At 38.7% G+C, this 13,068-nt stretch overlaps 1 non-coding gene across 1 annotated transcript; it reads left to right on the top strand.

Moving 5' to 3' along the window:
• The first annotated feature begins 9,042 nt into the window (after positions 1–9,042).
• TRNAV-GAC (transfer RNA valine (anticodon GAC)) lies at positions 9,043–9,115 on the top strand. Its single transcript has one exon. It is a non-coding gene; the product is annotated as a tRNA-Val (tRNA).
• The last annotated feature ends 3,953 nt before the right edge of the window (positions 9,116–13,068 follow it).

Raw genomic sequence — 13,068 nt, 5'->3', positions numbered from 1 at the left:
AGAGAAACGAAGAAAGTTTATACTTATTCAATTAATTAGTAAATTATAATTTTCGATGATTTTTCAAACTGTCAAGCTGTAAATTAAGTTATTTATTCGTGTCAAAACAATTAGTGTTTGCTATATAATGTACCTAGATATTGCATTTGTTGAAATTTTATTCATGTACTTAATTGTTTTATTAATAGAAATTAGAGAGAAATCAAACAACTAACGCCTGCGCACTTTGCATTTGCAAAATCACGGACAAGTAACACACTTAAAAAGAATACTAGGCGTCAACTTTATTATCGCATATTCATCTTAACAAAACAGCTTTTCTATAAATTAATTAGCGCAATTAACTAGTTTTATCATCACAATCGTTTATGACTCATTTATTGTTCTCTTGTTTCGGATTTTTAGCGATGTTTTTTTGCGTTTTGTTTCTCCTTTATCTTTAATTGCTCACTTATTTTTATTTCAGTTTTTTTCTTGCAAAGGAATTTTTGAAAAATATGGCCACATAAAAAAGTAAAAATAAAATGGTTGGCGCCAAAATTCCGCAGAGAAAGCAGAAAGTTAACATTAAGTTTAGTTCCACTCCTTTACAAATTAAGGTCTTTGTTTACTCGTAATAATCCATCCTAATTTTACCTTTAGCTGTGAAGAAGGCCATAAATCAGATTAAAGTGTTGCAATACAACTAAAGGAACTCAGAGCACGTGCCCACCACGATGCATGAATTTACTACCATCAATTTTACCTATTGTGTGCGCCACCAGTAGAAACCGATAATTTCCCAATCAAATAAAGCAGAGCCATGCCGAATTATTTTATCTCTTTAGCGTACCCTGTTTCTGATTGAGATTTTTAACTTTCTGCTCTTACTCTTAAACTTATTTATAAAGAAACTACTTACCTAGCGGCCTGCCCCGGCTTCGCACGGTTGCAATGGAATTTCCCGGCTTTTCTCTTGTATAATATTATGCATGTTTTATACCTTTAGACCTTCCTCTTGACTCACTCTATCTATTAAAAAAACGCATTAAAATCCGTTGCGTAGTTATAGAGATCTAAGCAATGTACCTACATAAGGACAGTCAAAACAGACAGACTTTGTTTTATACTATTTAGTGATAGTGATTACCTATTTGTTTTGTTGAGTCTATTTACCTACTTTACAAAATTGCCTGAATCAACTGGCCGCTGACACGTCTATATTATAGTACCTACATACCTATGTAATGTAGTTTACGACATTGCAATTCATTGCTATTTAATTCTAACTACTTGTGCCACGCCACGTGTAGTTAGTAGTATGAGTAATAATAGTAACACTAGGATATTGTGTTAGGTAGAACTAGAATTAGAATAATTGAAACTAGATTTTATATTTTAACACTGCGTCATTCCCAAGCATATGTGGGAGATTAATTTATTTTATTAAAAAAATATATCTTAATTTAAATTTAAACAAGGAGTTTACAAACGACTTGTTATTCCAACGACAAAAAGCATTACGTGTTCTCCCCACCTTGCCTTGCCGCTTGTTTGTGTCGTATTATAAATGCGCCTGCAGCGCGCAGAGGCAGTCAGTTGTTGGCCGACTGCGGGCCCGGACGGAGCTCGTCAGGTAAACTAATTGTATTATGTAATGCAATACCTATTTACTGTTGTTATAATTATAATATTATAATGGCTTGATACATATGTAGAATATTTGATTGAATAACAAAATGTTATTAAATATAAATATATAAATATCATTTTATATGATTTATAACTATAATAAATAATATAATTAAATACTTATATGTATTTAAATTTCAAATACAACGTTATTTTCAATCACTCTCGCTTTTTATTTTACTTTCTCCCATATCAGAAGTGAGATCTGAACAAAATTAGGGCATCTTGTTCACATATATTCTTGTTTACGAGTTTCAGAGACGCAGCACGATGACGAGTCAACAGCATCAGCCTGAATGATGCAGCCGAGACGCCTGAGTCACCTGACCCTGGACTTCAGCGCCACCGGCCTGCTTCCAGCACGCATGGTGCTGGCCGGCCGAAGTGCTGGTTCAAGCACTAGCGATAAGGCGAGCAACCTAGCAGAGTACGTAACTCGCAAATGAAGGCAGTTGGCATGGAGGTGACTGAATCGCATTTGGTGGAAGCCGTAATACCAAGTATGTCGGACTTTCATATTTGATCAGACTTGTTGCGACTGACACCTAAAACCTTACCTCAAGTATTATTATTATTATTATTGGTTTTTGGGCCTTCATTTGCGCCAGCTCAACCAGGTTTGATCTATTGTGGCAGCCCTTGTCTTTAGAGTTCACTACTTAGTCTCGTTGAGTCTATCTACCTCAAGTAATACAAAGCCTGAATTCTTACGAACGTAAATAGCCAGTGTCTGATGCTGATCGTGATCATGTTATTCCTTTAAAGAAATGAAATCTGAATATACATTCGGCGTTTTTACCGAGGCCCACACATTAAAAAAGAGGCTGTGCCGTACATTCGGCGTTTTTACCGAGGCCCACACATTAAAAAAGAGGCTGTGCCGTACATTCGGCGTTTTTACCGAGGCCCACACATTAAAAAGAGGCTGTGCCGTACATTCGGCGTTTTTACCGAGGCCCACATCAATGGCTGTGCCGTATAATTCGGCGTTTTTTTACCGAGGCCGAACTTTAAGATACATACGATTTAAAAATAATGTGAATGATCACATTTTTGTCAATGATTGTATTATGTTGTTGATTTTCTTGATATATCAAAATGATTAAATAATTTATTTGCAAAGTGTTATTCGCGAGCCTGACTGTGTCGGCTGCTCGTCAGTATGGCCGTGTGGGAGATTAATTTATTTTATTTAAAAAATATATCTTAATTTAAATTTAAACAAGGAGTTTACAAACGACTTGTTATTCCAACGACAAAAAGCATTACGTGTTCTCCCCACCTTGCCTTGCCGCTTGTTTGTGTCGTATTATAAATGCGCCTGCAGCGCGCAGAGGCAGTCAGTTGTTGGCCGACTGCGGGCCCGGACGGAGCTCGTCAGGTAAACTAATTGTATTATGTAATGCAATACCTATTTACTGTTGTTATAATTATAATATTATAATGGCTTGATACATAGAATATTTGATTGAATAACAAAATGTTATTAAATATAAATATATAAATATCATTTTATATGATTTATAACTATAATAAATAATATAATTAAATACTTATATGTATTTAAATTTCAAATACAACGTTATTTTCAATCACTCTCGCTTTTTATTTTACTTTCTCCCATACATACTTAGTTAGTTAGTTTTTTATTATACAGGATGTTAGGTAAATGGGTAGGTATATGAGCCGACACTAGCCCATGTTAACATGGGCATTTATAAATGGTATGGTGAAGTCAGAAAATTGATATCATTATTTTATTTTTCCGATTTGTATGAAAATAAAATAATTAAAATGGAGATTTCAATTTCCTGACTTCACCATACCATTTATATGACCATGTTAACATGGGCTAGTGTCGGCTCATATACCCATTTACCTAACACCCTGTAGGTGTAGCGCTTAACTCAGTAACTAAGTGCCTGAGGTATGGGGGCGGCCCGGGGAGGGGTGCCATTGACAAATATGACGTGACAGAGTATACAAATTCGGCAGATTTGAAATCTCGCTGACGTTTCACGTCCCAAAGATACACCCTCCCATACCTCAAGCACTGACTAACTAAATGTTTGTGTTACGAGTGGGCTCACCACAATAGTCCATCGGCGGGGATCGAACCCGCGTTCCTCGGATCACGATCGGCCAGTCCAACACTGCTGCTGGACTCTTAGGGAACTATTCGTAACAACCCAAGCTTATTATTTTAACTTTAGTTATGAGTGCTAAACGGGGCTATTAGTATTTTTAATTAATAGTATTCTTAAAAAATATGGTAAACTGCCAGTCATTGGACACTTAAGAAAGTTATTGGACAGTTATTTACTGAATTAAAAATAGCATTTCTATGTCAACAACTGAGAGATTCCGACTGAGATGGAGATAAAAGGGCGTTTTTTTCAAGGAATATTCATTGTATTTGAAAGAATATTAATTTTAAGAAAATTCAAGGCTTGTTTTGTCCAATGACTGACAGCGTCCAATGACTGTCGGTTTACCCTAGCTGAACATAATAAAAAAATTGAATTTGTTTAGGTACACATCAACCAAAATTGTGGGCTACAGTGTTTTCAACCAAACAATAACAGATATGGCGCCACGTAGCCCTCGAGTGACTTACTAAATAACAATGTCAAATTTAATTTGCATTAAAATGATAATTGCCAAAAACAGACTGACCTTAGACCCGCTTCATTAACTCTAGATCGACCTGAGATATTGTCTAACAAAAATAATTCACAAATATTTACGAAGTTCCCCTCAATAATAAGCGTTGATTGACCCAGCCAGTTTATCACCTGATACCTACCTAAAAATATGCTAAAATGTTATAAATACCTAGGTATAGGTGCCTATTATTACCACAATAAAAACAAAAAAAAAACAATTATTAAATACTAACAGTGCCCGCGACTTTGTACGCCTGAAAATAGTTTGAATAAGATTTCCCGTTTTTACAACATTTTTCTTTACTGCTCCATCCCTACTTACTGGCTCTAGGGTGATGTTATTCTAGAAGCCTTCCGCGATAAATGGGCTATCCAACACAAAAAGAATTTTTCAAATCGGACCAGTACTTAGTTTCTGAGATTAGCGCGTTCAACCAACCAAACTAACAAAGTGACTTAGTGAGTTGTTTCTTGCGCTGCTTCTTCTCAGCACTGGCCCATTTATTGTCCCGAAGCAGTGGTAGGGTTAATACTGGGACGGAGCCTACTTGCAAAAATAAAATTAATTTACTATCAGCCTGGTATTACTGTTTTTTTAAATGCAGGAAAAAATCCTTAAGTTTTACTTTATCCTACCAACCTTAACTAGTCGAACCTTATCTTCGAACTCCTCCTATGTTCTTCTGATTAATTTCGTTGCGGGTTTAATGACAGTTTAACTTTCCCCCGGGACAAACTTGACCTTCACTAGTTGGGTTATTGGCGGTCAAGCTGTAGATCCTGGCTGCACAGGAGTTGCAGCGGTGGGAACGAGAGGCGGGAATAGTCCCGTTTAACCTACCAATAAATAAAATACTCTGTAGCTCTGGCTTTCACACTAACTCAACCTGTTAATTCTACAGTCGTTCTACTGTTGCTATGTCGTTAATACCAGCTGTATTACCATAACACGTTATTTCTCATTTGACTCCTAGCGGTTAAGGCGAAGCGAAAATGTTACCTAAAAGTTCATAGGTAATTAAAAATAGTTAAATACTTTTTTTTCTTAATAAGTAAAATTAAAATTCTTCAATAGATAGATAACTTTTTGAGGCAAAAAAAATATTGGCTGTCTAAGAGCTGACATAGAATAGAACCATAGCATTCATAGCTAGCCTGTTACATTTTAGAAGTCTAAGTAGGTAGGTACTGCTATTTGAAGGCGAAAGCCAACTTATTAGGTGGACCGACGATTTGGTGGAGGTCGCGGGAAGTAGCCTGGATGCGGGCAGCGCAGGACCGGTCCTTATGGAAATCCTTGGGGGAGGCCTTTGTCCAGCAGTGGACGTCGTTTGGCTGAAACGAACGAAGAAAATCATGAATGATGTAAAAATGTTTAATTATAAGCTATTTGTGTTCCATCAAAATTAAATAAATAATAATCACTTGGGTTTGCGAAACCACAAGTTTTCCAACTTTATAGTCTTAGGCCCAGAACAGACGGTGAAACGCAACTGCAACGAAACTGCAACTGCTAGTTAGGTACTTATGAGTTGCATCTAAGTTTCTGCCATAGCGTCCGTTGAGATACCACACATGACGCGACCAGTTTGAATCTTTCAGTTTCAGTTTCATTCATCAGAATCATCAGAAAGTTGCAGTTTCGTTGCAGTTGCGTTTCACCGTATGTTCAGGGCCTTAGAGAAAAAAAAATTTGCTTCAACTTAACAAATGTCAGCAGCCTTAACTCAAGTCAAAATTCGTCGATCACTCGATCGTCGCGTGCGCACTGTTGAATCGAGTGTTGAAGCAACTCTGTACACATTACAATATTTCAATATTTGCTATACAGCATGAGTGGTTTGTATGACCATGTTGACCTCAAAAGTTTAAAAATACCTGTAACTTGAAGAAGGCTGCAAACTTTCACAAATACCTGTATGTCTGTCGTCTTTTGAGACGTCCACTGGAAGAGATGTGGGTGGTCCTATTTTACTCTGCTGGTACCATTACTTAGGCATATTCAACCAAATGACGTCCACTGCTGAACAAACAAGCCTCCCCCAAAAATTTCCACAATGACCGGTCCTGCACTGCCAGGTAATCATAATCATAATATCTTTATTGCTTCATGTGGTACAAACAAGGTATTAAAAATAAAATAGTCCCAGAACATGAGCCCTGTGAGGGCATTGCAACATTATACATACCTAATATTAATTAAGCTTAATCTAAATAATTTTAATAAATGTAAGTACAAATTCTAATTAATTTTTGAGATCATACAATTCTTTCAAAGAGTAAAAACATTTTTTTAATAACCATTCCTTCAATACTTTACCAAACAAATTATCATTTTCAATATTCCTTATTTCGTAGGTATCTTATTACCTATATAATTTTATTGACATATGGTAAGTGCCTGAGCTAACTAGATGCAATTTAGTAAAAGGTTGTACTAGTCTATTTCTATGTCTTAAGTTTCTTTCTTGTGAATAAAGATCTTTTGCTTGGGCATATTCATGGAGATTTTTCCTGAGAAATTTACAAATTTCTAATATGTACATTGAGGCAAGTGTAAGAATATTTAGCTTTATGAAGTGAGGTCTGCAACTTTCCCTATCTGTGATGTTAACAAGAATTCTAAGGCATCTCTTTTGCAAAATAAATAACTGACTTACGTACACTTCCCGTTACCTTCACAATAGGCATTTAGATATTTCTAAATCCTAGGTAAACAGACTTATGCCCGTTTTCACCATAGTGAACCCTATGAAAACAAAATTCCTGTTAAGTGTTACCATAGGCTTAAAATTAGGGATTGATGGTGAAATCGGGCATTCCTAACCTATCATTTTCCTTCCTAAAAATAGTTATGAATGAATTTCTTACTGATTGTTTATGTTGTCATCTAGGTACTCATCGCATGTTGACAATATTTCAAAACAAAACCATCGGGCACCAAACGTGACCATAAAGAAAAGAAGCTGTCACCTGTCAAATGCTTCAAATTTCGAAGTTCGAACACCTATGATTCTAATTCCGAACATTCAAATTAGAATGCGTGAGCACGCAGGCGCCACGCGGAGTCCATGCGTAGACGCAGTGATGATTAAATTATTTTTAATCCCATTCAAGTTGCCAGTGTTTTGCCGTAGGCTCGGTACATTAAGGTAAAGATTGGGATCTTATTTGGTTGGAATAGGGTTCTATTTCACAATGAAAGATGCGCTGATGTGAGATTGTAAGGCAAGATTAAAATAAGCATCAGGAGACCTATTTTATGTGCGTGATTGTATTATTAACGGGCAATTGATGATGATTGTAAAGAAGTATTTTCCCGCGACCCTACATACAGACAACTTACGGGGCTATTCCCACCTTCCGTTCCCACCGCTGCGACTCCTGTGTAGCCAGGATCTACAGCTTGACCGCCAATAACCCAACCAGTGAAGGTTAAGATTGACCCGGGGGAAAGTTAACTGTCATTAGACCCGCATGAGAAGAACTTATGAACTCGAAGTTAATCTCACCTCAGTCAAAGTGAAAAATCAATAACAACTACACGCTAACCATACTATTTGTTTATTATCGTTGTTGTTTTAGTGTTTTCACAATTAAGAAAGGTCACATATTATTATAGTATCACTATCATCTAGTGGCACCACTATAGCACAAACAGTGCTATATTTACCATAATAATACATGTAATAATTATTAAACAAAACGGGGTTATCTTATAATAGAGGTTGAAGAAAGTTATCTGGCAGTAAAATGGGTATTTATTATGTATTTTGTATGTTACACATACCTATACTATACACATAATTATACACCTATCGCCGTGTGATTATGGTAAAGTAAAATCCCATCAAAAACAATACTTGTCAAAAAAACCAAGTCTCGCAACTCAGTTGTTCTACAGTAAAAAGTTGTGAGATCCAGTAATACCAAGTCCAGGCCAGGAAATCTTTAACGTTTTACATAAATTATTGACTTGGCCATCGCACTAAATAATTTAATTTACACGTGTTTTCATGCGATGGCCAAGTCAATATATTTATGTAAATTGTGTCTGTACAATGCCTGCATAGCTAATGAAAATTCAGCCTTCTAGTTTTATCCACAACGAAGTTACAGGCGGTCGAAAATGGCCTGAATTGATTCGAGAAAAGGATGGTACGGCCGTGCTCGACTTGGTGGGGGCACTGCCGTGCCCCCAGATACTGTACACAAGGTGGACCGACGATCTGGGAAGTGCCTGGATGCGGGCAGGACCGGTCGTTGTGGAAATAATTGGGAGGCCTTTCTTTGTCCAGCAGTGGACGTCATTCGGCTGAAACGAATGAAAATAGTACTAACTCTTCCTGTGAAAGTCGTAAGAGGGACAAATAATGCGAACATCAGGCTTCCCTAACCCGTCTGACCAGCATGGGGAGTGTATGCCAAATGTATGTTTGTTTAAGGGTAGTCATCATCATCATCATCATCATCATCATCATCATTTCAGTACGTCCACTGCTGAACATAGGCCTCCCCCAATGACTTCCACATCGCACGGTTGGTAGCGGCCTGCATCGAGCGCCTTCCTGCTACCTTTATTAGGTCGTCGATCCACCTTGTGGGTGGACGTCCCACGCTGCGTTTTCCGTTACGCGGCCTAAATTAAGGGTAGTACTACCCAACATTTATGGAATAAACGCGGCCGCAACAGCGTTCATCCAGTGTCTAAGTAGTTCAGATGGAAGAGCAGTCGCCCGACGAGCGAAAGGTCGTGGGTTCGATTCCCGCCTTAGTCAGTTCGATTTTTTCATAATTTATAATTATATGTCAAATCCTCCATTTATCTTTGGTTTAGAGGTACTTACTTCTGCAGTGGAGAGTGGGTTCTGCTGGCAGAGTAGAACATAGGACTACTTCCCGTGGATGTCGTAAGAGGCGACTAAAGGACAAATAAGCGAACATCAGGCCTCCCCAACCCGTCTGGCCTGCGTGGGGAGTGTAGGCCTTTTCCTCTATTTGCCTCTGGTATTAGAGGTGCTTCTGCAGTGGAAAGTGTGGTTCTGGTAGAGAATAATACACACGACTACTTCTTCCTTTACGTGGAAATCGTAGGAGGCGACTAAGGGACAACTAATAAAATAAGGGACAAGTCAATGCCTTGCACTGATTTTTCTTTGCTAGGCTTACAGGAATGTGAGCACGGAAGATCTGCCAGTCCTGGCTGGTGTACTGCCGGTCGACTTAGATAGGTACAAAAGTGTCTAAGTAGCTCAGATAGAAGAGCAGTCGCCCGACGAGCGAAAGGTCATAGGTTCAATTCCCGCCTTAGACAGGTCGATTTTTTCAAGTTATTTTTAATTTACAAATTATTTTAAGATGCAACTCTTAACGCTAAGCATTAAATAACTACTCTCTTCCATAACGTGGATGTCGTAAGAGGTGACTATGGGACATTAATATGCGAACATCAGGCCTCCCCAACCCGTCTGGCCAGCGTGGGGAGTGTAGGACAAATCCTCAACTTGCCTCAGGACTTCTTCAGTGGAAAGTATAATGACATGTGGTTCTGACAGAGTAGAATGCATAGGGCTACTCAGGCCCCTCTTTCCCACTGGGCACTTTGGGCACGTGCCCAGGGCCCCGCGCCCGAGGGGGCCCCCATCTGCTAATAAGACCTTTTTCCAGATGATAAGGGCCCCCTTAATCCGGCCCTTAAAAGACGGCCCTGGGGCTACTTCCCGTGGATGTCGTAAGAGGCGACTATGGGTCAAATAAGCGAACATCAGGCCTTCCCAACCCGTCTGGCCAGCGTGGGGAGTGTAGGACAAATCCTCTTCATCATCTCATCATCATCATTTCAGCCATAGGACGTCCACTGCTGAACATAGGCCTCCCCTAATGCTTTCCACGTTGATCGATTGGTAGCGGCCTTCACCAAATCCTCTTGCCTCTAGTAAATTAGAGAGTCGTGCTCCTGCAATGGAGACCCAATGACTTTGCCTTATTCGTAATAGTAGGTACATGGTTTCAAAATGCACGTGCTAGATTTGATGTTGTATGGCTTCAGAGACGAGGAAATGTAATTTAATTTATCAAATGAGGGATTCAGCGAGTGCATTCTTATTTATTACAGAAATAGTACAGCTAACATGATATATCTTTCATTGTTTGCGACGATTAAATCTATACTTCTATACTAATATTATAAATGCGAAACTAACTCAATCTGTCTGTCTGTGTCGCTTTCACGCCTAAACCACAGAACCGATTTTGATGAAATTTGCCATAGAGATAGTCTGAGTCCCGGGACTTGACATAGGATAGGTTTTATCCCGGTTTTAGAAACAGGGACGCGCGCGATAAAGTTTTTCTGTGACAGACAAAATTCCACGCGGGCGAAGCCGCGGGCGGAAAGCTACTAGTTAATTTAATTCAATATTGAAATGAGCAATGAAGTCATAGTTAAACTACACTTATGTATTACCTGCGATATCTACAAACTATTACGTAAACCTTAATATTCATGATAATTATTATGCTAATATTTATTACAGTTGCCCATCAGACTACACATCTATAGGTTTAATATAAAACTCAAAGGTGACTGACTGACTGACATAGTGATCTATCAACGCACAGCCCAAACCACTGGACGGATCGGGCTGAAAGGCATGCAGGTAGATGTTATGACGTAGGCATCCGCTAAGAAAGGATTTTACGAAACTCCGCCCCTAAGGGGGTAAAACGGGATCCACGCGTACGAAGTCGCGGGCGGCCGCTAGTTTTATTATAAAATAGCTTCTATTATAATGACATAGGTACTTAAGAAGATGTCATAATGTTAAATTGCCGTCGTCTGTAACTTGCCTGTTGATGTCTGATAAAGTGATAACATATCGGTCGATTGTTATCTAAGACATTGTTAGATTGTTTGCCGACGATAAAGGTGGCAATTTACACCACTATTGATTTCACGATGAGTACTACAATGTCATTCTTAATATCATTATCATCAGGACCAGATTGCGCTAAACATTTTCAACTGCAATGCTTCTGGACGACGAACGAACTTCAGCTGTTTTGACAAATTCGCATCGCGGTGTTCTTTTGACAACTAGGTCAAACGAAGTTGTAACGTCCCTCGTCATCTGATCCTATATAACTAAGCAAGCTACAGGACTATTCCCACCTGTCGTTCCCACCTGAAGTAGAATAAATAACTTCTAGAGTTAGATTCGGCCACAATAACCGCGAGGTTGGTATGGCCATGGGTGGTGGTGGGATTTTTCGTTCCCACCGCTGCAACTCCTGTGTAGCCAGCATCTACAGCTTGACCGCCAATAACCCAAACAGTGAAGGCCAAGCTTGTGCCGGGAAAGTTAAACTGTCATTGAACCCGCAACGAAATTATTCAGAAGAACATAGGAGGAGTTCGAAGTTCAGGGTCGCGGATGACGCAAAGCATTTCTTGACGCGAAAAAAGAGCTACTGTGGCCTTATTATGTAATATGTCATATCATCAGACATATTATTTATAGTCTAGGCGCCAGTCTGTGGTCTGCCGACCTTGGTGGAAGACAAGAAATCCAATAACCTGCTACCACCACGTGATGTGGTTAGCGACAAGTGTACAATTACTACCGTTGTGGTGGTTTGTCCTTTTGAGATCTAAAGACATCGGAAGCTTTGAATGGAATGCAGTCAATGCAGTAAACGATTTACGCCCGTATTCACAAACATTACTATGAGGTCTCACAGTGCGCGTGGACGCACAGTGTGACACACGAACCAATCACAAAGCTCTCTCTATTCAACCTTGCGCGTTCGATTTGCTGATCGTTTGTGAATAAGTACCGGGCGTCACTATTGGAATTGGATGGAACCCTCGAAAGATTAACACATACCTAATCTTCTTTGTTTCAGATGGACAGCTCAACAAATTAATAAAATACTCTAATAGATAGGTAAGTTTTACTAGCAAATCACACATCTCTTTATTTTTTTTGACATTCTGATATTTTGTAAAGATATGCGTGTCCGCGAGGCAAAGAAGCGGTAATACTAGCTGTATTTTCTATAAAAAATACTTTATGATCCGATGAAGTGGTTTTGTAAAAAATATTACAGACATATAAAAATAATGGGCTCAACTATTTAACTCAGCAATTTCAATGTCATCAGGTTCTGTTTTATGTCAAATTACTTTTTGTCGTTCCCACTTAAGGTTAACTCCTTTGAAATAGGAGATTTCCAACCTCTCATCGTTTTTCTAAAAGCTTTCATATAGATAAAGGTGACCGAGTTTCTTCCGCCACTTCTTCTCAGCCCAGCCCATATATTGTCCTGAAGTGGTGGTAGGGCAAGCTATATTTGGGACGTGTGTTAAGTGCTCTGGAAAGGACCTATACTGAATAAACTATTTCATATCAGTGTCTCAATGGTGAAAATATCCTTAGATCCACCAGAAACTCGTTGGTGAATATTAGAGAATGAGGGTTTGTAGGTACGATGGAATTAAATACTTATAGGAGCACAAATAATAGCAGAATATAAACAAAGCTATCTAAAAACCGGTCTTCACTTGTTCTATTTATTGACAAACAAGTAATCAATGCACTTATTAATCAATATCCATACCAATTAAATTATTATGCGACGGTTACTCTGTTTGCGATGATCTCATTTCACTTCTCACGCATAAATAATTACTTAGGTACTGGCAAATCAATTTTGATGAGTTTTTCTGCAT

Source organism: Ostrinia furnacalis, unplaced genomic scaffold (assembly GCF_004193835.3).
Source record: "Ostrinia furnacalis isolate ACB-3 unplaced genomic scaffold, ASM419383v2 OfSCF2306, whole genome shotgun sequence".
Classification (NCBI taxonomy): Eukaryota; Metazoa; Arthropoda; class Insecta; order Lepidoptera; family Crambidae; genus Ostrinia; species Ostrinia furnacalis.
The sequence above is the reverse complement of the archived record's forward strand: the minus strand, read 5'-3'. Positions and strand labels throughout refer to the sequence as shown.